Source organism: Pristiophorus japonicus, unplaced genomic scaffold (genome assembly GCF_044704955.1).
Source record: "Pristiophorus japonicus isolate sPriJap1 unplaced genomic scaffold, sPriJap1.hap1 HAP1_SCAFFOLD_37, whole genome shotgun sequence".
Classification (NCBI taxonomy): domain Eukaryota; kingdom Metazoa; phylum Chordata; class Chondrichthyes; family Pristiophoridae; genus Pristiophorus; species Pristiophorus japonicus.
Window position 1 is genome coordinate 6536236 of NW_027253543.1, and position 26253 is coordinate 6562488.

Sequence of the window (26253 nt, forward strand, 5' to 3'; positions counted from 1 at the left end):
GGAAAGACAGCATTTTAGATTAAACTCTAATTTGTTTCCTAAACTTCGAATTCAAGTAATTGCCAAAGATTTTTTTTAATTGATTTAAAACGAGACCACACAATTACTGAAAGCCAATTTTCACACAAGCTGTATACATTTCAACATTGCGAGGTTTTTTTACGGTCCCGTTCACTGGACAAATCTTGTGTTTTATTATTCTCTCAGCACAAAATCTAAACATCCGTGCCAGTTCCATTTTCTATAAGAATTTTAAAATTCAGTAAGATTTTCGAATTCCCAGTTTTTTTTTCTTTCTTTACTGAGTTCGCAAAACTTAGTTCTTTTCTCATCGTTATTTTCAAAAGCCTTCTGCTTGTTTTGACTGTTCGGGACTTTTCTTGATAAACAACGTCTATTTTGGAAATCTTTTCAATTTGCAGTGAAAATGTCTTGTAATTTAAAATCATTAACAATCAAGACTGTCTTTTACCTCTTCCAAATTTGCGGGTGAGGGAGTGAATGATTTGTCAGAGTGAGGGATGGTGCAAGTAAGATCGATTTGAAGTTTGAGGCAAGGCAAAGAAGGGTGTCGGGCATGTAGTTTGTTTCTGTGGGAGGCAAAGCAGCAAGAGGTGCGGGTGACAGAAAGAAAATTGTGAAATGAAAATTGAGCGTTGATTACTTCTCTGAATGCATATAACACGAAAAAGAAATGAAGAACAGCCGTATGTCCGTTTAAGTAAAGAGAAAGCCAGTGTATTAACGTCTACGCCCACACTCGTCTGAAAACGCCTGATCTCGTCTGATCTCGGAAACTCAGCAGAATTAAACCTCGTTCCTACGTGAATGGGGAACCGCCTGGGAATATCACGTGCCATAGCCTTTTCCTTACGCCTCAGACCGCTAATGTTTCTGCACACACACTGATATTAATCCATCAATAAGCGTTCTGCTGCTCTCTCTCTCTCTCTCACATTACTTTCATCATTTCTTTCCAGCACATTCTTCTGCTGCTACACAATTGCAAGGGGGTTGATGCAGAGGCAGGAAGATCGCAGAACAACAAAATAAAATAGCAAACAAACACTTGGCGAAGGGGCCCAGGACGGAGCAGCAGAAATTCGAGACAAGGTGCACAGAATCGTGGGAGGGAGAAAGAGCAAAAGAACAAAGAAGAGTTTAGGAAGAGCAGTAACTCAATGCAGGAAAAAAGCAAAGCCAACTATCATGCTTCTGTAATGCATGTGTCTCAATGTGAGGAGTGTTGCAAATCAGGTTGACGAGTTGCAGGCGCCATTTGCCACATGGGGTTCTGAAATGTGGATAAAACAGAGACTTGGCTTTAAAATAAGAGGATCGGAAATTAATCAATCTTCGCGGTTTGTGGGCGGTGGAAGCATTTTTTGGGGGGAGGAGAAATTTGGGGAGCGGATATTTGGGCGGAAAGTGATTTGAGGATGGGAGAGATTTAGAGGAAGGCGGACGTGAGATTTGGGGGTGAGTGAGTGAGTGATTTGGGGATGGGTAAGGAAATGGTGAATGTCAGGTAGTTTTGAAGCTTGAGGCAAGGCAATTCACGGTAGAGCTTGTAGTCTGGGAGGCAGAGCAGCAAGACGAGTGGGTGGCAGAAGAAAAATGGTGAAATGAAAAGTGAGTGCTGAATATCTGTATGAATGCATAGAATGAGAAAAAAAATGAACAAAAGCCACACTTCCGTTTAACTAAAAAAGAAGCCACTGTGCTGATGCCTATATCCACACGTCTGAAAACGTCATTTCTTGGTAGCGAAGTGGAGTCATGGCCTAATCAGTACCTGGATGGAATACCGCCGGGGTGTACCAGGTGCAGAAAATTGTGTTGCCGCCAAAGGCCGCTCATGGTTCTGCACACGCACTGCCGTTAATCAATTAACAATCTTTTTGCTGCTATCTCTCTCAATTTCCTTTCACCATGACTTTCCTGCACATTCTTCTGCTGCTTCACAAATGCAAGAGGGTCGATGCAGGGGGCGAAAGAACGCAGAACAACAAAATAAAATAGCAAAAAAAACAGCATGCTAGCGAAGGGCATCAGGACGCAGCATCAGAGAGGAGAACCAAGTTGCATCGAAACCTGGGAGGGACAAACAGCAACAGAATAATAAATAGTATAGGAAGAGCAGCAATTCAATGCAGGAAAAAAGCAAAGACAACTGGCATGCTTCTGGAATTTATGTATGTTAATGTGAGGAGTGTTACAAATCAGATTGACGAGTTGCAGGCGCCACTTGCCACATGGGGTTATGAAATGTGGCTTAAAAATGGGTAGGATTGGAAATTAAACATTCCTGGCGATTTGGGGGCGGTGAAGATTTTTTGTCGGGAATGGAGATTTGGGGATGGGGAGATTTGTGTGGAGAGCGATTTGAGGGTGTGAGAGATTTCGAGGTTGGCGAGCATGAAATTTGTGGGTGAGTGAGTCAGTGATTTGTTGTGAGTGAGAGAATGCTGAAAGTCTAGCAGATTTGAAGCTTGAGGCAAGGCAATGATGTGGGTAGGGATTATAGTTATTGGTGTGCAAAGTAGAGCAGCAAGAGGTGGGGGTGGCCGAAAAAAAATAGTGAAATGAAAGTTGAGTGTGGATTACTTGTAGGAATGCATAGAATGAGAAAAATGAATGAAGAACATCCTTATGTCCGTTTAAGGTAAGAGAAAGCCAGTGTGCAGATGCCTATGTCCACACTAGTCTGTAAACGCTCGATCTTATGTGATTGGAAACTTAGCAGAGTTAGGCCTGTTTAGTACTTGGATGGGAGACTGCCTGGGAATACGAGGTGCAGTAGTCTTTTGCTGCCGTCACAGGCCGCTCAGGGATCGACACGCAGACAGTCGTTGCACCAACAACAACTCTTTTGCTGCTATCTCTCACACATTGCTTTCACCATTTCTTTCCTGCACATTCTACTGCTGCTATACAAATGCAAGGGGGTCGACGCAGAAGGCGAAAGGAAGCAGAACAACAAAATAAAATAGCAAATAAACACACGCCGGCGGAGGGCACCAGGACATGCAGCAGTGAGGATAGACAAGCTGCATCTTAACCTGGGAGGGAAAAACAACCACAGAACAAATAATAGTGTAGCAAGAGCAGCAATTCAATGCTGCAAAAAATCAAAGACAACTAGCATGTCGCTAGAATGCAAGTGTGTTAATGTGAAGAGTGTTACTAATCAAATTGCTGAGTTGCAGGCGCCACTTGCCACATGGGGTTCTGAAATGTGTCTATAACAGAGACCTGGCTTAAAAATATGCAGGACTGGCAATTAAACAATCCTAGAGATTTGGGGTCAATGCAAGCTTTTCTGGTGGGTTTTCGGATTTGGGGATGGGGAGATTTGGAGTGAGAGCGATTCGAGGTTGTCGAGCGTGAGATTTGGGGCAAGTAAGTGAATGATTTAGGGGTGAATGAGGGAATGGTGAAAGTCAGGTAGTTCTGATCCTTGAGGCAAGGCAATGAAAAGGGTAGGGTTTGTAGTTTGTTTGGGTGGGAGACAGACTAGCAAGAGGTGGGGTTGGCAGAAGGAAAATGGTGGAATGAAAATTGAGTACTGATTACTTTTATGAATGCAGAGAATGAGAAAAAGAAATGAAGAACAGCCGTATGTACGTTTAAGGAAAGAGAAAACCCATGTGCCGATGCCGACAGGAACACTGGTCTGAAAACGCCCGAATTCATCTGATCTCGGAAGCTAGGCAGAGACATGCCCGATTATTATTTGGATTGGAGACCGGCTCGGAATGCTAGGTGCAGTAGGCGTTTGCTGCCACCACAGGCTGCTCGCAACATTCACACACTGCCGTCAACCAACCAACAAGCTTTTCGCTTCTCCCTCCTGCATTCATTTTTTCTCTCACCCTCTCCCTTTATTTCAAGGAAAAAAATGGCCACATTGCAGCAACATTCTAAAGTGTCCAAGTGTGTTAAAATGACAAGCCTGAAGGCTCTGTGCCTCAATGCGAGGAGTTTCGGAATAAGATGGACGAATTAACTGCGAAGACAGCAGTTAATGGATATGATATAATTGATATAATGGAGACATGGCTTCAGGTTTACCAAAGCCGACAGCTCAATATCCAGGGGTATTCCACATTTAGTAAGGCTAGGCAGAGAGTAAAAGGAGGCGGGCTGGTGTTTCTGGTTAAAGAGCAAATTAATGCAATCGGAAGGAGGGACATTAGCCTGGATGATGTGGAATCGGTATTGGTGGAGCTTTGGACTCCAAAGTGCAGAAAACGCTAGTGGGAATTGTATGAAGACCACTAAATAGTAGTAGTGATGTTGGGGACAGCATCAAACAAGAATATGGGATGTGTGCAATAAAGCTACAGCAGTTATCATGGGCGAATTTAATCTACATATTGATTGGACGAACCAAACTGGGAGCAATAGAGTGGAGGAGGGTTTCCTGCAGTGTATTAGGGACGGTTTTCTAGACCAATATGTCGAGGAACCAAATACAGAGCTGAACATCCTAGACTGGGTGATGAATAATGAGAAGTGACTCATAGCATTTTGTTGTGTGACGCGCCTTGGGGAAGAGTGACCATAATATGGTAGAATTCTTTATTAAGATGGAGAGTGATACAGTACATTCGGAAACTTCGACGGTATGAGGCGTGAATTGGCTAGAATAGACTGGCAAAGGATACTTAAAGGTGTGACGATGTATAAGCAATGAGAAATATTTAAATGTGAAATGGATGAACTTCAGCAAATGTGCATCCCTCTGTGGAGAAAAAATAAAACGGGGAAGGTGGCTCAACCTTGTCTAACAAGGGAAATTAAGGATAGTTTTAAAACCAAGAAAGAGGCAATAATTGGCTAGAAGAAGCAACAAACCTGAGGACTGGGAGAAATTTACAATTCAACAGAGGAAGTGTAAGGGTTTAACTAAGAGAGGGAACATGTATTAAGAGAGGAAGCTTGCACGGAACATAAAAACTGACTGCAAAAGCTTCTATAAATAGGTGAAGAGAAAAAGATTCGTGAATAGAAGTAGGTCCGTTTCATTCGGATTCAGGTGAATTAATAAGGGGGAACAATGAAATGGCAGATCAATTGTGCAAATACATCAGTTCTGTCTTCACGATGGAAAACGCAACTAACCTTCCGAATGTACTAATGGATAGTGGGCCTAGTGAGAAGGAGGAACTGAAGGATATCCTTATTAGACGGGAAATTGTGTCAGAGAAATTGATGGGTTTGAAGGCAGATAAGTCCCCGGTGCCTGATAATCTGCATCTTAGAGGATTTAAGAAAGTGGCCCAAAAAATAGTGGATGTATTTTTGATCATTTTGCAAAAGTCTATCGATTTTGGAACTGTTCCTATGGACCGGAGTGTAGCTAATGTAACATCACTTTTTAAAAAAGGAGGGAGAGAGAAAACGGGTAATTATAGACCGGTTATCCTGACATCAGTAGTGGGGAAAATGTTGGAATTAATCATTTCGGGTGAAATAGCAGCGCATTTTGAAAGCACTGACAGGATTGGTCCAAGTCAGTGTGGATTTATGAAAGAAAAATCTTGCTTGACTAATCTTCTGTAATTTTTTGAGGATGTAACTAGCAGAGTGGACAAGGGAGAACGAGTGGTTGTGGTGTGCTTGGACTTCAAACGGCTTTTAACAAATTCCCACAAAAGAGATTGGTGTGCAAAATCAAAGCACATTGTATTGGGGGTAATGTACTGACGCAGATATAGAGCTGTTTGGCAGACAGGAAGCAGAGATTCGTGATAAACGGGTCCTTTTCAGAATGGCAGGTAGTGACTAGTGGAGTGCCGCAGTGCTCAGTGCTGGGATCCCAGCTCTTTTCAATACACATTAACGCTTTGAATGAAGGAATCCAAGTTTGCAGATGACACTAAACAGGGTGGTGGTGTGAGTTGTGATGAAGAAGCTAAGCGGCTGCAGGATGCTTTGGTCAGGTTAGGTGAGTGGGCAAATGCAATGCAGATGCAGTATAATGTGGATAAATGTGAGGTTATCCATTTTGGGTTCAAAAACATGAAGGCAGAATATTACCTGAATGGCGACATTAGGAAAAGGGGATGTGCAACGAGACCTGGGTGGCATTATTCATCAGTCATTGAAAGTTGGCATGCAGGTATAGCAAACGGTGACAAAGGCAAAGGGTATATCGGCCTTGAGAGCTCAGGGATTCGAGTATAGGAGCAGGGAGGTCTTACTGCAATTGTACACAGCCTTAGTGAGGCTGCAGCTGGAAAATTATGCTCAGTTTTTGTCTCCTCATCTGAGAAAGGAGATTCTTGCTCTTGAGGGACTGCAGCGAAAGTTCACCAGACTGATTCCAGGGATGGCTGCACTATCATCTGAGGAGAGACTGGATCAACTGGGCCTTTATTCACTGGAGTTTAGAAGGATGAGAGGGGATCTCATAGAAATGTATAAAATTCTGGCGGGATTGGACAGGTTAGATGCGGGAAGAATTTTCCCGATGTTGGGAAAGTTCAGAACCAGGGGTCCTAGTCTTTGGATAAGGTGTAGGCCATTTTTGTCTGAGATGAAGAGAAACTTCTTCACTCAGTAAGTTGCTAACATGTGGAATTTCCTAGGGCAGAGAGTTGTTGATGCCAGTTCACTGGATATATTCAAGAGGGAGTTAGATAAGGCCTTTCCGGCTAAGGGGATCAAGGGGTATGGAGCGAAAGCAGGAAAGAGGTACTGAGGGAGTGAACAACCATGATCTTATTGAATGACTGAGCAGGCTCGAAGGGCCGAATGGCCTAATCCTGCAACTATTTTCTATGTTTCTATGTTTCTCGTTTTTTCAAAGCTTTGCTGCTGATTCCCCTGCTGCCATAGAAAGTCAAGGGGCTTCACGCATATCCAAGCACAAAACACAGCAACAAAATAACCGAGCAAAACAACACACCCAAACCTGTAAATCCTTATCATCCAATGCATCTTCGATCAAATTAAGACACCGTGATAAAACTAACACATCGTAGCACAATTCTGCAACAAAGTAGGTACATGTCTGATTAATACTTGGATAGATGTCTTAATGCCAGTTGTACTAGGCTATTCCTATTCGTCAAGGTTGTAGCTGCCTTCTTTCAGCACTCCATTTCCTTTTCGCTCCTGTGCTTTCTATCACTCTCGCTCTCGCTCTCGCACTCTATCTCTCTCTCTCGAATCGGCACAGGCCTGATTTGTACTTAGTAATGGAGGCTCGGGCTTATCGCTTGTATGTTTGTTTTAGCGACAGATGGTGCGAAGCGAGATAGAAAACGAGGTTAGAAACAGGTAAAGTGAAACATAAGAAGGATAAATACTCCCGAGATGTTTGGTTGCATTCAGCTGTTTGATCACATTCAGTTATGATCCAACAGAAAGCAATAAGCAGCTGTCTGTGGCTCTTTAAGTAAGGGGCGAGCCAGCTGTGTGATTCCTACACCCATACTAGTCTGAAAAAACCTGATTTCGGATGCGAAGCAGAGTAAAGCCTGGTTAGTATTTGGAAGGGATAACAACTGGGAATACCAGGTGCTGCGTACTTTGGCTGCCGCCAGATGCTGCTCACATCAATCACACTACCGTCAACTGATCAACAAGCTTTTCACTTTTCCGTCCTGAATTCAATTTCTCTCTCACTGTCTAACATTGTTTTTCCAAATCTTTGTTGCTCATTCTCCTGCTGCAATAGAAAGTCAAGGTGATCCACACACAACCAAACAAAAAAAGCATCAACAAAATTGCCGAGGAAAACAACACATGCAATCCAGTCAGTCCTTGTCATCCAAAGCTTCCAATATCAAATTCAGAGATTGCACAATAACTTCGACATAGTATCTCATTTCTGCGACATAGTACGGACAGTTCTGATTAATACTTGGATAGGAGTCTTAATACCAGATGTACTAGGCTTTTCCTATTGTCGAGGGTTTCGCTGCCTTCATTCCGTAATGCATTTACTGCTCGTTCTTGCGCTTTCTACAACTCTCTCTCTCTCTCCGCCTCGCTCTCCAATATGCACAGGCCAGATTTGGAATTAGCAATGGAGGCTCGGGCTTATAGATTGTGTGCGGGTTAGCGACAGACGGATCGAAGACAGATAGAAAACAAGTTGGGAAGGCAGGTAAAAGGAAATGGAGGATGTACAAATGCTTCCGATCTGTTGATCGCATTCAGCTGTTTGATAGCATTCGTGTATTGGCAGAAAGAAAGCAATCAGCAGTTTCCTGTGGCTCTCTAATTAAAGAGAGTGCCAGCTGTTCGATATTTACGGACATATTTGTGTGAAAATACTTGATCTCGGATGCGCAGCAGAATAAGGCCTGGTTACTACTTCGGAGGGAGAGCGAGTGGGAATACCAGGTGCTATAGTCTTTTGCTGCCACCACAGGCTGCTCGATTCATTCACACTGCCGTCAATCAATCAACACTCTTTTCACTTTTCCCTCCTGCATTCAATTTCTCTCCCATCCTCTCCATTTATTTTAGCAAATCTTTGCTGCTCATATTCCTGCTGCCACAGAAAGTCAAGGGGTTCCACATGCAACCAAACAAAAAACATAGCAACAAACAACCGAGAAAAATAACACAGCCAAACCGGTAAGTCCTTGTCCTCCAAAGCGTCCTAGAGCAAACTCAGACATTGCGCTACAACTAACACATCGTAGCTCAATTCGGCAACAAATTAGGGAGATGACTGTTGAGTACGTGGGTAGTTATCTTAATACCAGGTGTACTCGGCTATTCTTATTATTCGAGGTTGTCGCTGCCTTCATTCAGCACTCTATTTGCTGTTCGTTCATGCATTTTGTACTATAACTCCCTCTCTCTCTCGCACTCTCCTTCGCTCTCTCTCTCGCTTGCTCTCTCGCACGCTCTGGCTCTCGTTCTCACTCTCTCTAATAGGCAGAGGGCTGATTTGTATTTAACAATGGAGGCTCGGGCTTATAGTTTGTGTGTGTGTTAGCGAGAGATGGCGCGAACAGAGAATAAAACAAGATGGTATGGCAGGTTTAAGGAAATGTAAGACGTACAAATGCTTCTGAGCTGTTTGATAGCATACATATATGAGCTGAGGGGAAGAAATAAGGAGCTGTCTGTGGCGCTTGAAGTAAAGAACGAACCCGCTATTGGATACCTACGGCCATACAACTCTGAAAATCTCTGATCTTGGATGTGAAGCAGAGTAAGGCCAGGTTAGTACTTGGAAGGGCGATGGACAGGGAGTACCAGGTGCTGTAGACCTTTCGTTGCACCACAGGCTACTCGCCACATTCACACTGTCGTCAACCTATCAACAAGCTGTTCCCTTCTCCCTCCTACATTCAATTTCTGTATAACTCTCTCTCTTTATTTTTCCAAATCTTTGTTGCCCATTCTCCTGCTGCCATAGAAAGTCAAGCGGGTCCACACACAACTCATCAAAAAACAATGCAACAAAGTAACCGAGCAAAACAACACACCCAAACCAGTAATTCTTATCATGCAAAGCATCTTGGATCAAACTCAGACATTGCGCTAAGACAACCATATCGTAGCTCATTTTTGTAGCAAAATAGGGACAGGTCTGATTCGTACCTGGATTGATGTCTTAACACCAGGTGAACTCGGCTTTTTCTATTAATCGAGGTTGTCGCTGTCTTCATTCAGCACTCTATTTGATGTTCGTTCATGCATTTTGTTTACATAACTCTCTCTCTCGCACTCATTTTCGCTCTCTCTCTCGCTTGCTCTCTCGCTCTCGCTCTCGCTCTCTCTATAGGCAGAGGGCAGATTTGTATTTAGCAACGGAGGCTTGGGCTTATAGTTTGCATGTGTGTTACAGAGAGATGACGCGAACAGAGAATAAAACAAGGTAAGGCAGGTATAAGGAAAGGTAAAACATGCAAATGCTTCTGAGCTGTTTGATAGCATTCACGTATGATCTGACAGGAAGAATAAGGAGCTGTCTGTGGCGCTTGAAGTGAAGAACCAACCCGCTGTTGGATACCTACGGCCATACTACTCTGAAAATCTCTGATCTTGGATGTGAAGCAGAGTAAGGCCAGGTTAGTACTTGGAAGGGCGATGGATAGGGAGTACCAGGTGCTGTAGACCTTTCGTGGCAGCACAAGTTCCACGCTCCATTCACACTGTCGTCAACCTATCAACATGCTGTTCCCTTCTCCCTCCAACATTCAATTTCTGTATCAATCTCTACCTTTATTTTTCCAAATCTTTGTTGCCCATTCTCCTGCTGCCATAGAAAGACAAGCGGGACCACACACAACAAACCAAAAAACAATGCAACAAAGTAAACGAGCAAAACAACACACCCAAACCATTAATTCTTGTCATGCAAAGCATCTTAGATCAAACTCAGGCATTGCGCTATAACTATCACATCGTAGATCATTTTTGCAACAAAATAGGGACAGGTCTGATTGGTGTCTTAATACAATGTGAACTAGTCTTTTTCTATTAATCGAGATTTTCGCTGTCTTGATTCAGCACTCCATTTGCTTTTCGTTCCCGCTCTTTCGACAACTCTCTCTCTCTCTTTCTCTCGCTCGCGATCTCTCTCTCATTCTCTCTTCCTCTCTCTCTCTGATAGTCTGAGGTCTGATTTGGAGTTACCAATGGAGGCTCGGGCTTATAGTTTTTGTGTGTTTTAGCGAGAGATGGAGCGCAGACAGCTAGAAAACAAGGTGGGAACGCAGGTAACAGGAAATGTAAGCAGTACAAATGCTTGCGAGTATTTGACAGCATTCATGAATATGCTGACAGAAAGCAATAAGCAGCTGTCTGTGGAACTTTAAGTAAAGAAAGAAGCAGCTATTGGATATTTGCGGCCATAATAGACTGAAAAAACTGATATCGGATGCGAAGCAGAGTAAGGCATAGTTCGAGCTTGGAAGCGAGACGGACTAGGAAATTTTTCTGCCATCACAGGATGCTCGCAACTTTCAAACGGCTGTCAACCAATCAACAAGTTTTTCGTTTCTCCCTCCTGAATTCAATTTCTCTCTCACCCTCTCCCTTTCTTTTTCCAAATCGTTCTGTTCATTCTCCTGCTGTCATAGAAGGTGAAGGGCTCCACACATAACTAACCAAAAAAAAAAGTAACCTTGAAAAACAACATACCCAAACTAGTAAGTCCTTGTTATCCAAAGCATCTGGATCAAACTGTGACATTGCGCTATAAGTAAAATATTGTATTTCATTTCTGCAACAAAGTAGGGACACGTTTGATTCGTACTTGACTAGGACACTTATTACCAGGTGTTCTAGGCTATTCCTATTAGTCGAGATTGTCGCTGCCTTCGTTCAGCACTCCATTTTCTGTTCGTTCCTGCGCTTTCTACAACTCTCGCTTTCGCACTCGCTCTCGCTCTCTAATAGGCCCAGACCTAATTTGTACTTTGCAATGCAGGCCCGGGATTATACTTTGTGAGTGTGTTGGCGAGCGATGGCTGAAGACAGAGAGAAAACAAGTTGGGAAGGCAGATAATAGGAAATGTAAGAAGTAAATGCTTCCGAGCTGTTTGATGGCATTTTGAATGAGCTGACAGAAAGCAATACACTGTTGTCTGTGGCTCTTAAAGTACACAGATTGTCAACTGTTAAAAAGCTACGCACACGGTAGTCTGGACAACCCTGATGTCAGATGCTAAACAGAGTAAAGACCGGTTCGTACTTGGAAGTGAACCCCACTGGCAATCCCAGGTGCTGTCGACTTTTGCTGCGACCACAGGCAGCCCGCAACATTCACACTGTCGTCAACCAATCTACAAGCTTTTCGCTTATCTCTCCTGCATTCAATTTCGTTCACACCCTCTCCCTTTATTTTTCCAAATCTTAGCAGCTCAATCTCCTGCTGCCATATAATGTCAAGGGTTTCCACACATAAACAATCAAAAAAGACAGCAACAAAATAAACGAGAAAAACTTCACACCCAAACCAGTTAGGCATTGTCATCTAAAGCTTCAGAGATCTAACTCACACATTGCGATATAACTATCGCATCGCAGGTCATTTCTGCAACAAATTCGGAATAGGTCTGATTCGTACTTGGATAGGACTCTTAATGCTAGGTGTACTAGCCTTTACCGATTAGTCGAGGTTGTCGCTGGATTCTTTCAGAACTCCATTTGCTGTTTGTTCCTGCACTTTCTGCAACTCTCTCTCTCCCTCTCGTTCTTGCTCTGCCTCTCCCTCTCGCTCGCTCTTACTCTCTCTCTCTCTCTCTCGCTCTCTCTCTCTCTCTCGACCTCGACCTCTCTTGCTTCTCTATTTCCAATAGGCACAGACGTGATTTGTTCTTAGCAATGGAGGATCTGGCTTATCGTCTGTGCGTGTGTTAGCGAGAAATGGCATGAAAAGAGATAGAAAACAAGGTGCGAAGGAAATGTAAGAAGGACAATTGCTTCCGAGCTGTTTGGTTGCATTCATGTATGAGCTGACAGAAATCAATAAGCAGTTAGCTGTGCCTCTTTAAGTACAGGGAGCCAACTGTTAGCTTCTTAATGCCATACGAGTCTGAAAAATTCTGATCTGAAATGCGAAGTAGAATAAGGCCTGGTTAGTACTTGGAAGGGAACCGACTGGGAATACCAGGTGCTTGTCATCCAAAGCATCCTAGATCAAACTCAAACATTGCGCTATAACTATCACATCTGTTAGGGTCACAAAATTCTTGAGTTTCTGGAAAAGTTAGGTCTGTGAAAGGAAAAGCTGCAAGCAGGGTGGTGGGATATTCCTCTGTAATTTGGACTTTGGGTAATAGATTGATCAAAGATTAGTGGGAAGCTTTTAACGTAGTCAGCTTCCAGATGGACATTAGCATCTTAAGCAACCACCGCACAGCAGAGTGCCCACACCGCACAATGATACGGAGTCAAACGCATAGAAATCTCTCGCCCCACCCAGGAACCAGTAGAGAAAGAAGGCAAAGAAAAGGGCTAGGCAGCAAATGTAAAATAAACGCAGAATTTCCGGGTACCCATCGCCAACTAGCCCAACCGTTTAACTCTATACAAAAGTTAACGAGCACACCAAAATTAACAAAGAACACACATTAGAATCAATGGGCCAGCCAAGACAGAACAAAGGAGTCTTGAGATTTGGCGCCAAGATTTGCAGGTCGCTCAGTAATATAACTAGAGGCCTCACAAAACAAAAGAAAAAGGATGAAAAAGAATAAAAGCTGAGAAACTAGGAAGCTAAGAAACTTGAGAAGAAGCCACCACCTTTCATCCTAGCAACCACGAGGCATCAGGAACAACATGACCAACAAATCGACTCTGGAGGGAAAAGACCGAAGGAAAAGCTCGACCACAAATAACCGATTTCTAACGACCAACGGGGTAAAATTTACCGAAAGTAAGGAAATCGGGTACTCACCAAGTACATTTCCAAAACGCACCCAAGTGCATCAGCGGAATCACGAAGACCGAGCAGGTGCGCAGTTGGAATTCCTCTACCACATCCGGGGTATGTCAGGCACAATGCACCAAATCCCGTGAAGTCCAAAACCGCAAACCAGCTCAAGTGTCAATGAATCATTTGGTGAGCATAATTCCGTAACCCAAGAGTTCTGGCTTAGATAGTTAGAAGTGGGAGGTGGGAGGCAAGACTGGGAGTGTTTATTTCCAACTTTAACTTATTATTCCTCCAACTATTCTACGTAGTGAAGTGCCTATATAAATCTTGAAGTTCCGTGTTATCATCCCAAAATAAATATAAGGATTTTTTTTTGCACCAAAATGAATGCCTGCTGCTCTTTATTATATCCTGACTAATAAGTCAAATATCCAGAACCAGATAGTGGGAGAGATTCGAATCATTCAGGGTCAGAAGGTGAAGCTGACAAATCCATCTACCCTGACAGAATGGCGACCGCAGTAGGACCTTGGCAAAATGGATAGAAACATAGAAAATCGGTGCAGGAGTAGGCCATTCGGCCCTTCTAGCCTCCACCGCCATTCAATGAGTTCATGGCTGAACATGCAACTTCAGTACCCCATGTAATATAGTGGACGATATTTCGGAGGAAAGGTCCAAAATGGTGGAGAGAATCGCCTCCTATGCGTTTAAGAAGGTGAACATCACCCGGAAATGGATGCGTAGCCTACTGCGCACTGAGCGTTCATGAGATGCAGCCGCAAAGTGGACTGAGAGTATAGAGCAAAGGCGTTTTGTTGAAAAGGTGATATGGCTCATCTGCCTGCAGCGACAGATCCAGATGTTGGACGAAACGGTCGAATAATTGGAGGCAGAAATCGGGGAGGCCGAGGCACGATCAGGCTTAAGGGCTACAGCGGGAGAGAGATTATGGGTGGGACTAAGTGGGGAGAAACAGGATGGAAGGGAAATGGAGGAAAATTACTGGAGTCACCAAGATTACTTGCATTGCGATGTTTCCGAAGCAAAGGGTACTGAGATGCTAAAGCGGGAGGAAACAACCGCCTCACCAGACAACTTAAAGAGCAGGAGAAGAAGTTGAGAGATATTCAATGCCATACCGAGTCGCAAGTAGCAAGGGGTTTGAGATGGGAGGCCATCGTCCCTGACAGGTGCAAATCCAGAATGTGAACCTTGCACTCTCTCACCCCAAAGATATGGTTTGCTTTATAATCCCTGGCGTGGCCCAGCTAGACAGGGAGCAGCATGAGTAAAACGAGGTGGGGGATTGCAGGGCAGATAGGGACGCACGACCACCACTTGTGGCGCCGGGATCAGACCTGGTATGGCAGAAGCAGCATAGGGACGCCGAACCAATATGTGAAAGGCCGGGACCGGGACCGTTGTGACTGATCCGGCAGCATAAGTATAGAGCGTCCAATGTATGTCAGGAGCAAGGGGACCAAGACAGTCACTTTCTGCTCCCACATGGTACCCAGCAGCTAAGGGCCATGGTGGCAAACTTGAATAAAGTTGCTAATAAGGAGGACCCATCTGTTTAATTCATGGAAGAGGAACAGCCTTGCGGGATAAATGCTTGCAATGACGCCAAACTGGCCAAAATGCTTCTGTTTTCCATCTACAGCAGATTTTCTCAGTCTCTTTCCACAAACACCAAGACGGGGCAAAGTATGTTTGCGGACATCCAGGACAAAATCCGGGAGCCTACGGGCCTCACGATGGGAGACCGTTTTCCAGAGTGGAGAGGACACTGCAGCTTACAGGAGAGACCCATCTTCCAGAATGCCTGTGTTAGATAACCTAGTCAGAGACCAACGGGTTATCTGGCTCCGTATCCCGATGAAAATGCCTAACAAGGATAAAGGCCAAAGCGGTGCTTTGGTTTGACTCCAGAGACCTCCAGTCTACTGAGTAGACCGTAGTTAGACAGCTCAACCTAGCTTCCAGGCATAGCAGGGTGGAGGAAGAAAGTGCTGCAAAAGGCAAGGTCCACGAATTGAGACCCAGCCAAAGAAAAAGAGAGTGACACCAGAAAGAGGGCAGCCCCTCCGATAAAAAGCGCTGCTGCTTTGGGTGCGGGAAGAAAGGGCAAAGCAGGAAACATTGCCGAAACCCCTGGAAGGGCAGTGGAAAACGGATCCCAAGTGCATTAGCAAAATCTCGAACCCGGTGCGCAGAGCTCCTCCAATACATTTCAGTAGTTCATGGAAGCACTCCGGACTGTTTTAAACGGCCCTTGGAATATAGCCACTGCAGCCAGCAGGGAGATTCCATCCGCCTCGCCAAATCCCGACAAATGACTTGAAACGGCGCCGCCTGTGTAACTTTATCTCACAGAATACGATGCACACAAGAGACCGTGCGTTACGATGGAGGTGGAGAAGGTGGCATGGACCTATCTGCTAGATACCGGAGCTTCAAACACCCTTGTATACGCAGATAACCGACCCGCGTCCCTTCGATATCATGAGGTCCCGTACGTTCTAATGGGTTTCACAGGGAACGAACAGGCTGGGGCGCTTTCCAATGCGCTGACCATTCATCTGGGAGCTCTCGGCACTAAATGGGCGTGTGTCCTGATGAAATGAGAGCGGGAAGCAAGAGGGTTCTTGAGGTCAGACTTCATTCCAGCCCACAAGATCCAAGCGGATTTTGGATCCACTGTCTTTGGAGGGCGGTTTGTACGGGAGAGAAAGGAGAGGTGGTCGTCATACCAGGGAAGTAAGGTCAGTGGACCTTGTGTACGGTGAAGCCGAAGGAGGATTACGGAATTGAACTGCTGCTGAGTCACACCCGGGCGGAGTACGAGGCGTATATGCAGGCCAATCTCGCAGCATTCGCCACCCATAAACACGATTGTGGAAAAGCAAACGGGGTTGAGGTCAGACTAGGAGGGGATCCTTGGTCCGATCACAGAAACAATATACATTCTCCACGGAGGCTGAAGCGGACATGGACACGACTCTGACTGCACTCGTAAAGCAGGATGTGTTGAGACCGATAGCCAACCCTGTGAACTCCCCACTTTGGCCGGTAGAAACCGGACATTTCATGGAGGGCCATGGCGGACTCTCGGCTGCTCAATAAGAACATCGCAGCTAGTGCATCCACGGTCGCAGCCGTACCCGACCTGAAAGGTAGCATTCCAGTATCGGCGACCACTTTCACTGTGCTGGACATTTCGAATGAGTTCTGGTCCAGCCCTTTAAATCGTGAGGAGCAGTACAAGTTCGCCTCACCATCAAGGACCAAAGTACACTGGGAATTGTCTCCCTCACGGTTTTCACAACATCCCTAGTATCTTTAACCAATGAATGGCAGAATTCCTTAAAAGGGTATAGCAGACCCCAGCAGCTAGTGCAGTAGGTGGACGACCTGCTCCTGTTCAGCGACGATGGGGAGGAGCATGGCCCACTGCTGGCTGAGCTGCTGAAACTGCTGAGAGAGGAAATGTTTAAAGTAAACCCTAGGAAAGCGCAGATTGGCCAGCATGTAGTGAATTCCTTGGGCTGGCCTTACACGCTGGTGAAAGGGCCATCGATGAGGCAAGGAGGAAGGTGATACAGGAGTTACCTGCCCCTACCATGGTAACGAGAGTAAGTTCCTTCCTGCGACTCACGGGGTACTGCAGAGATTATGCGGCTACAGCGGCCCCTCTGTTCCGACCCCTGCACAAAGGCATGGAGAGCGAGTGGGATGAGGGTTATCGTGAGGCGTTCAATCAGATCTAGAAAGATCTGTAGACATCACCGGCCCAAGGATCAATTGATAGGGGAGAGCAGTTCTTTCTGGAGCTGTTTGCCCGCGGGGACAGCATGAGGCCAATGGTTTACTTCTCCAGAACCCTCAATGATGTGGAGAAAGGGTACTCCAACTGTGATAGGCTTCTACTTGCCACTCATTGGGCCGGGTAGAGGTCACAAAGCTTCACAGGGGTGTCCCTGATAACTCTCCTCACCCATCATACGCCCACCTAGACGCTTCTAAATGAGAGAATAATGGATGGTAGAGTGAGCAGTGCACGGATTGCTCGCTAGACATTATTGCTCTCACAATGAATCTGAGGGTAAAAGGCCTTTGTGAGCCCAAGCTCGCCGGCAATATGCTCTATTCAGGGGTGTTCCGTGGAAGGGATATGGGATGTCGACGTATGTTTTCGGGTCGGGATACACCTCACGGGCCGCGAGATCTAAGTGGACGGATCCAGCACAGTGACTGATCGCGACCAAATCAGTGGATGCGGGATTGACGAATAAATTCCCGAGTACCATGAGCGCCCAGCATTCTGAACTGTCGGCGGTGGTATATGTAGTCACCGACCCCGTAGCGTTCCCTACACCTATACAATTTGCACGGACAGTATGTTCCCGTGCAATTGATGTACGGAATACCTATCCGTTGTGTCCCGTCGTGGATACACATCTGCAGACGTTAAACTCTGACAACAAAACCTTTATTGTAAAAGATCATGGCAGCTATAGTGACTGAAGGGGATGTATACATACACAAGATGAAGGCGCATTCGAAAACTGAACTCCGTGTCATGGGGAACCATCAGGCCGACATATAGGCCAAAGAGGTTGCTCGGACGGCCACGTTCTGTGATCCATACGATTCAGGCCCAATAGTGGCGGTCAGCAGCAGTAATGAGACATCAGGTGGTGCAGTGTGAGCTTTTGCCCCGGACCGGAAAAACATTCAGGCACATGACCTTGTCCTGAAAACTGTCCTGAGCACGCTGGCTCAGGGCGAGAGGTTAGAGGGTCTGTACAGCATGACAGATTTCGCCGTAAATGAAGGCATGCTGCGGAAAGTTGAACAGTGGGTGTTGCCACTGGAGCACCGGAGAGAATTCCTCCAGCTGGCCCACGTGCGCGCAGGTGAGGGACACCACGGACCGGAGACCAGCTGGCATCCGGTGCAACAGGCAGGTTGTTGGCCGGGACTCAGGGTGGACGTCCGCGAGTTGTGCACGAATTGTCCCGTGTGAGCTGCAAACCATCCTGACCCCCGGAAAAAGAAGGTGTCCATGTGACACATCAGGAGAGTAGCGTGACCGTGGCAGTCGATCAAAGTCGACTAAATCCCACTGACTCGACATGGTGCATGAGGTCTCCAAATGGGTGGAAGCATTCCCATGCTGAATGGCCACCGCATTTGGGATTGCAAGGATGCTTGTGATAGAGGTATTCGCCTGTGGGTACTCCCAAAGTGTATGGAGTCTGATCAGTGGTGGCATTTCACTGGTCAGGTAATGCAGGCGACCTTTAAGGTGCTCACCGTGGCAGGGAAATGGCACGTCGCCCATAACCCGCAGTCATCAGGTCTTGTGCATCTTTTAAAGCGTACCATCAAGGAAAGGCTGCAGGAGGAGACGGGAGACTCACCCAAGAAATGGGTGGAGGTCTTGCCATTGGTCCTAATGGGGATCCGAAACAGCCAGTAAAAGAGCACTTAGTAATCCCCACACGAGCTCATGACTGGTAGTATCATGCAGGAACCCATCCATCTGCTAGCCACCGCGCTCACGGAAGGTCAGCTCCGAGAGGTGAACCGGGGCAGCATTGTCAGGAATCTGTTTGATCACCTTCAACAATTCACTGCAAAGCTGCGAGCAATATGGGAAACCAGCATCGGAGCAACCGAATGATGCTAGAAATCTGCAAGCATCAAGAATGGGAGATAGAGGATCAGGTCATGGTTAGGAATTTTGCTCGGGTAGAGACTTTTGAACTGCTTTACATGGGGCCGTGCAGCATCACAGATAAAGCAACCCGCATGTTCTAAGCAGTGAAGATGCCCCGGCGTACAAAATGGTTCCACATTAACCAATGCAAATTGTTCAACCCTGGGTGAGCAAACAAACGAACTGGAGAGTCTGGAGCGGGGAACCGCTCCATAGACGTGGGTCTGCGCCCAACTGTGTGGAATCTCTCTGGAAGCGGCAGTTTCACAGATCATACAGACAGCGGCAGTGAAGTGCACCACCAAGGGCCCCATAGTTTCTGTCTCGGGACAACCCCCAGTCGCCCGAGCCAGGGCCCCAAGGACGACTCTCCGGACCCCACGGCCGAGTGTACCGTGATCACCGATGCACCTCCTACCCAGAGGCCGCAGAAAGCAGGGGATTGTCAGCACCTAGCCTGTCCACCCCGAGACGGGTCGCGATGTACATTTTTTCCTTCAATAGTTTTAAATTTAGATTTCAATTAAGTGACTTGAATTTTTTCACGTCTGCCAATCCTGAGAAACATTATCATTGCCAAGGCTATCTGCTCTGTGTTTTACAGGAAAACAAGGATGAGAAGGGTCTTGCGATGATTCGCTCTACAGGGGACACGTACCGGTCGGCGGTAAGACGGAGGAGTCGCTCATTTTTGGGTGTCAGGAGCGAGAGCACCCAGAGTTACAATCTGATGTGGCGCACTTGTCATGGATGAGGCCATCGCCTAATTCGACAAGGGGAGATGGCCAGGGTGGCTGGGATGAAATTGTACCCGGTATTCCACACGTGCCGGGTTCATATACTGGGAGGCGTACATCCCATGCCCAAGTATAAAGATCACCACCTACCGGCTTAGCCGAACAGAGGGTAAACGAGTGCGCCTTAGTTGTAGGGTGCACCTTCCACTGGGTAGATCTTAGTGGCTCTGGAAGCTGAGCACGAACACAGGACGATATAGCTGATTAGGAAAGACTCGTTAACGATATTTACCAGACAGTCACGGGTACACAGCGAGGAGTGAGTGGGTGCTGGGACAAGTTGTGGGGATCCGATCAAGGAATTTACTTGTGTCTGTGATGGTCAGAGCGGTCTGTTCTGCGGGCATATCCATTGCATTCCACAGGCTGTGGAAGGATGCCGGGATGGGATCAGGTGAGATCGAATCTGGGTATCATGTGTAAGCCCAGAGCCCCAACCATAATAAAGACACTGAGCTCATTGCATACACCAGGAAACCCCTGCGCACAACCCCGACGCAACAGACGGATGTAGATAGATGTCCTACTAACGACGGACCAGGGTACGGGTTGTTTTTAGTCCCAACCGAAAATTTGCGATACCAGGGTCTTCATTATGCCATGACTTCCCTAAGATAAATCTGACTGAAATTCACTTACCTGCATGCTGCCCAAAATGGGCAGAGCAGTTGTACCAAGTCTTACTCCTAGTGATGTTCAGCAGACTCTATGAGACAGTTTACGGAATGTAAACAAGGCAGATCAATCCATTTTAAATGCAGGTAACACAATGGGCACAGAGAGGCAGAGAAGGGGGACCTCGAATGAAATAGCCACAGCTTTAAACATATGGTAGTCCATAATAAATAACATGGATGGTGCACAAATTGCCATGCAGATAAACGGTTTAAAGAGCCAGCTGCACAAGTTTCTAGGGGAGGAAAATACAATGGTAGGCTCAGAACTGCACGAGGACCAAGCCATGACGGTCCACTTAAAGGAAATAATGGCAGAGCTGAAACGAGACGACAAAATAATATATGATCAAATTCGAACAGAATGCCTCGGAGCAGGCACCAATAAACCAGGTGTTTGCGTTGTATGGGGCATGTTGTTGGGCGAGGGTCGCAGCAATCTGGAGGACTTAGAGCCAGGCCATGTCCCCTCCTGAATAAGCAACATGCACCTTGCTTCGCTCCACCCGTTGAGCAATGTTATTAAGCCCGTGACAGCTCCATCTAGCCTCTGAAGCCTACCAGTCCAAGTAGATTGGGGCGGTCTAACCATACTATCATGGGGATAGTGGTGAGGATGACAGTCATCGTGGGGAACTCATTTGCACCGGTTACAGAGTGGAGAATATTGGAGCAAATCGAGGAGGACGACATGTCCGTTTTATAGCTGTCGCAACCAATGTCATCAAGAGGGAGCACGCTATGAAAGGTACTAACCTTTTCGGTGCCGGAGCCGGGGTGCAAAACTAATACGATGCCTCGAACACTTGAATGCATGTGTTGGTCATTTGTCAACTTTTGATTATTCTGTATCTGCTCGGTACTTGCTGTTGGACACGAAACAGAGGCCGTCGACTCCGACACCAGAGGATGTTAAATGAGCCTTAATGTAATAATGAATTTATCCTGAAACAGAGAACATGAAGGCTCTGCCGCAGTAAAATCGCTGCGATATATTTAAGTTTTTATTCCCTCCCTACTGTAAAAACGGAGAGATCGGATTTGTTAATAGACTTTTAGGTGTGTAATTTACATTGTCAATTTAATTTCCTGGTCGATTTTGCCACTGATAACGCTGTATTGTTCTCGAGGAAGGGGAATGTCTGTTCTGGGTGATGGCTAGGTAAATCCAGGGAAGGCTGGCTCTTGGGTGTCAGAAATATTTTTCTTCAAAAATGGCACTCTGCTCAGAAGAGTGCCAAATGGGGGACTGTAAGGGTAACAAAATCCCACTGTTAATCGAAGAAGTTACGCCTGTGAAAGGAAAAGCTGCAAGCAGGTTTTGGGGTCTACCTCTGTAATTAGGACTTGAGGTATTGAATTGATGAAAGACTGTCTGGGAAACTGTAAACCTTGTCAGCTCCAAAAAGGAAATTAGCATCCTAAAAACCCGCCCTCAGCAGAGCGCTCCCACCACACAGTGATACTGCAGCAAGTCCACAGAAATATCTGTCCTCACCGAGACTTCCTGGAACCAGCAGAGAAACATGACAAAGAAAAGGGCTCTCAAGCCCGACAAAAATAAACGCCTAGTCCAACCATTTAACTCTAATCAAAAGGTAACGATCGCACCAAACTTAACAAAGGGCACTCATCAGAATTAAGGAGGAAGCCAAGACAGAACAAAGGAGTTTTGAGTTTTGGTGGCAAGATTAGCAGGCTAGACAGTAGTATAACTAGCAGCCTCACAAAGCGGATATAAAAGGATGAAAAAGCACAGAAGCTGAGAAGCTAGGAAGATAAGAAACTTGGGAAGAAGCCACCACCTTCCATCCAAGCAACCACGAGGCAACAGGGAAACCACGACCAAACAATTGACGCCGGAAGGAAAAGACCGAAGGAAAAACGGGGTCTGACCAAGACACGAAGACCACAGCCGATTCCTAACGACCAACGGGGAAAATATATCGAAAGCGAACGGAAACTACAGCCAGAGGAAGGAAATTGGCTACTTACTAAGTACATTTCCAAAGCGCGCATAACTGCATCAGCAGACTCGCGAAGACTGACCAGGTATCAGTTGGAAGTCCTCTACCACGTCCGGGGTACGGAATGACCAACCACCACATCCCGCGAACCCGGGAACCCTTAACCAGCTCAACTGTCAAGGGATATTTTGCTGAGCATAAACCCTGCAACCCTAGAGTTTCGGCTGAGAGAGGTCGAAGTGGGAGCTTGGAGGCAAGACTGGGAGTGTGTTTTTCCACCTGTAACTTGAATGTCCCACTTCTATTCGAAGTATTGCAGTTTCTATATAATCTTGAAGTGCCGTGTTGTCATTCTAAAATAAACATAACGAATTGTTTTGCAAAAAAACAATTGTCTGCTGCTCTTTATTAAATCGTGGCTAATATGTCCAAAGTCGAGAACGAGGGAGCGGGAATGATTCGAACTGCTTAAGTTCAGAAGGTGACGCTGACATATCCATCTCTCTCTCTCTCTCTCTCTCTCTCTCTCTCTCTCTCTCTCTCTCTCTCTCTCTCTCTCTCTCTCTCTTCTCTCTCTCTCTCTCTCTCTCTCTCTCTCTCTCTCTCTCTCTCTCTCTCTCTCTCTCTCTCTCTCTCTCATATGCACAGGGCTAATTTGTACTTAGCATTGGAGGCTGGGTACATAGTTTGTTTGCGTGTTTGCGAGAGATGACATGAAGAGAGATCGAAAACAAGGTGGGAATCAGGTAAAAGGAAACGGAAGAAGTATAACTGCTTCTGAACTGTTTGATTGCATTCAATAATGAGCTGGCAGAAAGCAATAAGCAGCTGTCTGTTGATCACAAATTAAAGAGCGAGGTATCTATTAGATAACTACGTCCATACTAGTCTGAAAAAGTCTGATCCCGAATGCGGAGCAGAGTACAGGCCTGTTTAGTTCTTTGATGGGAGACCGATTTGGAATACAAGATGCTGCAGATTTTCGTTGTCACCACAGGCTGCTCGCAACATTCACACGACCGTCAACCAATCACCAAGCTTTTCGCTTCTCCATCCTGCATTCAATTTCTCTCTCACCCTCCCCCTTTATTTTTCGAAATCTTTACTGGTCATTTTCCTGCTGCCATCGAAAGCTAAGTGGGTCCACAAACAGCGAACCAAATAAACACAGCAGCAAAATAACAGAGGAAAACCATACACCCAAAGCAGTAAGTCCTTGTCATGCAAAGCTTCTGAAATCAATCTCAGACATTGCGGTATAACTACCACATTGTTGCACATTTCTTCAACAAAGTAGGCACAGGTCTGATTAGTGTTTGGATAGGAGACTTAATACCAGGTGTACTAGGCTTTTCCTATTAGTCGAGGTTGTCCCTGCCTTCATTCAGGACTCCATTTGCTGTTCGTTCCCGCGCTTTCTACAACTCTGTCGCTCTCGCTCTCTCGAATATGGAAAGGCCTGCTTTGTACTTACCAATGGAGCCTCGGGCTTATAGTTTATGTGTGTGTTTGTAAGAGATGGTGCGAAGAGAGACAGAAAACAATGTGGGAAGGCAGATAAAGGGAAAGATAAGATTTACAAATACTTCCAAGTTGTTTGAGAGCTATCATGTATGAACTGACAGAAATCAATAGCAGCTGTCTACAGCTCTTTAATTGAAAGAAAGAGCCAGCTATTAGATACCTACAGTGATACTAGTCTGAAAAAGCTTGATCTTGGAAGCGCAGCAGAGTAAGGGCAGGTTAATATTTGGAAGAGAGATCGATTGGGAATGATTGATCGAAACATAGAAAATAAGTGCAGGAGTAGACCATTCGGCCCTACGAAAATGGACCAACATTCAATGAGTTCATGGATGATCATGCAACTTCAGTTCCCCATTCCTACTTTCTCGCCATACCCCTTGATCCCCCGAGTAGTAAGACTACATCCAACTCCTTTTTGAATATATTTAATGAATTGACCTCAACAACTTTCTACGGTAGAGAATTCCACAGGATCACCATGCTCTGGGTGAAGAAGTTTGTAATCATCTCGGTCTTAAATGGCTTACCCCTTATCCTTAGACTGTGACCCCTGGTTCTGGACTTCCCCAACATTGGGAACATTCTTCCTGCATCTAACTCGCCTAAACCCGTCAGGATTTTAAACGTTTCTATGAGATCCCCTCTCATTCTTCTGAACTCCAGTGAATAAAAGCACAGTTGATCCAGTCTTTCTTGATATGTCAGTCCCGCCATTACGGGAATCAGTCTGGTGAACCTTCGCTGCACTCCCTCAATAGCAAGAATGTCCTTCCTTAAGTTAGGAGACCAAAACTGTACACAATACTCCAGGTGTAGCCTCACCAAGGCCCGATAAAACTGTAGTAACACCTCCTTGCCCCTGTACTCAAATCTCCTCGCTATGAAGGCCAACATGCCATTTGCTTTCTTAACTGCCTGCTTTAGCTATATTCCAACCTTCAATGACTGATATACCATGACCCCCAGGTCTCGTTGCACCTCTCCTTTTCCTAATCTTTCACCATATAGATAATAGTCTATCTTTCCGATTTTACCACCAAAGTGGATAACCTCACATTTATCCACATTATATCACTGGATAACACATACCGGTAGAAGTAATATGTTGTACCTGCTCTCGCAGTATTGTTGGCGCCCAGGCATGGGGAAGGATGTAGCTACATTTTGACAATAGTGTATTATTTGTACCCAACCGAATGGAGGCAGTGAATGCAAGGTACGAAAGGGATAGAAACTAAGGCCACAGGGATTTGGGAAAAAGTTACAAATAGACTTAACCGGCCCCTGCTAGAAGATAGTGGAAAGAGAAATTGCCAGGTGATCATAGACCAATTCACCGGTGGGTGGAAGCCTTCTATACCAGGGACTGCTCCGCTCGGACGGTAGCGCAGATCCTGGCTAGCAAGGTGATATCTTGATGGGGAGTGCCTCTACAGATAGACTCAGAAAATGGAACATTTTTAACGCGCAAAATAATGAAAGAAACATGTGCCATGCTCGGAATCAAACTTAGAAAAATAGTAAATAGGTGAAGGAGTAGGCCATTTGGCCCTGCTAGCCTGCAGCGCCATTCAATGAGTTCAAAGCTGAACATGCAACTTCAATACCCCATTCCTGCGTTCTCGCCATATCCTTTGATCCCCTTAGTAGTAAGGACTATATCTAACTCCTTTTTGAATAAATTTAGTGCATTGGCCTCAACAACTTTCTGTGGTAGTGAATTGCACAGGTTCACCACTCTGTGGGTGAAGAGGTTTCTCCTCATCTCGGTCATAAATGGCTTACCCCTTATCCATAAACTGTGACCCCAGGTTCTGGACTTCACCAACATAGTGAACATTCTTCCTTCATCTATCCTGCATAAACCCATCAGAATTTTAAACGTTTCTATAAGGTCCCCTCTCATTCTTCTGTAATCCAGTGAATACAAGCCCAGTTGATCCAGTCTTTCTTGATAGGTCAGTCCCGCCATCCCGGGAATCAGTCTGCTGAACCTTCGCTGCACTCCCTCAATAGCAAGAATGTCCTTCCTCAGGTTAGGAGACCAAAACTGTGCACAATACTCCAGGTGTGGCCTCACCAAGGCCCTGTACAACTGTAATAACACCTCCTTGCCCCTGTACTCAAATCCCCTCGCTATGAAGGCCAACATGCCATTTGCTTTCTTATCCGCCTGCTGTAGCTATATTCCACCTTCAAT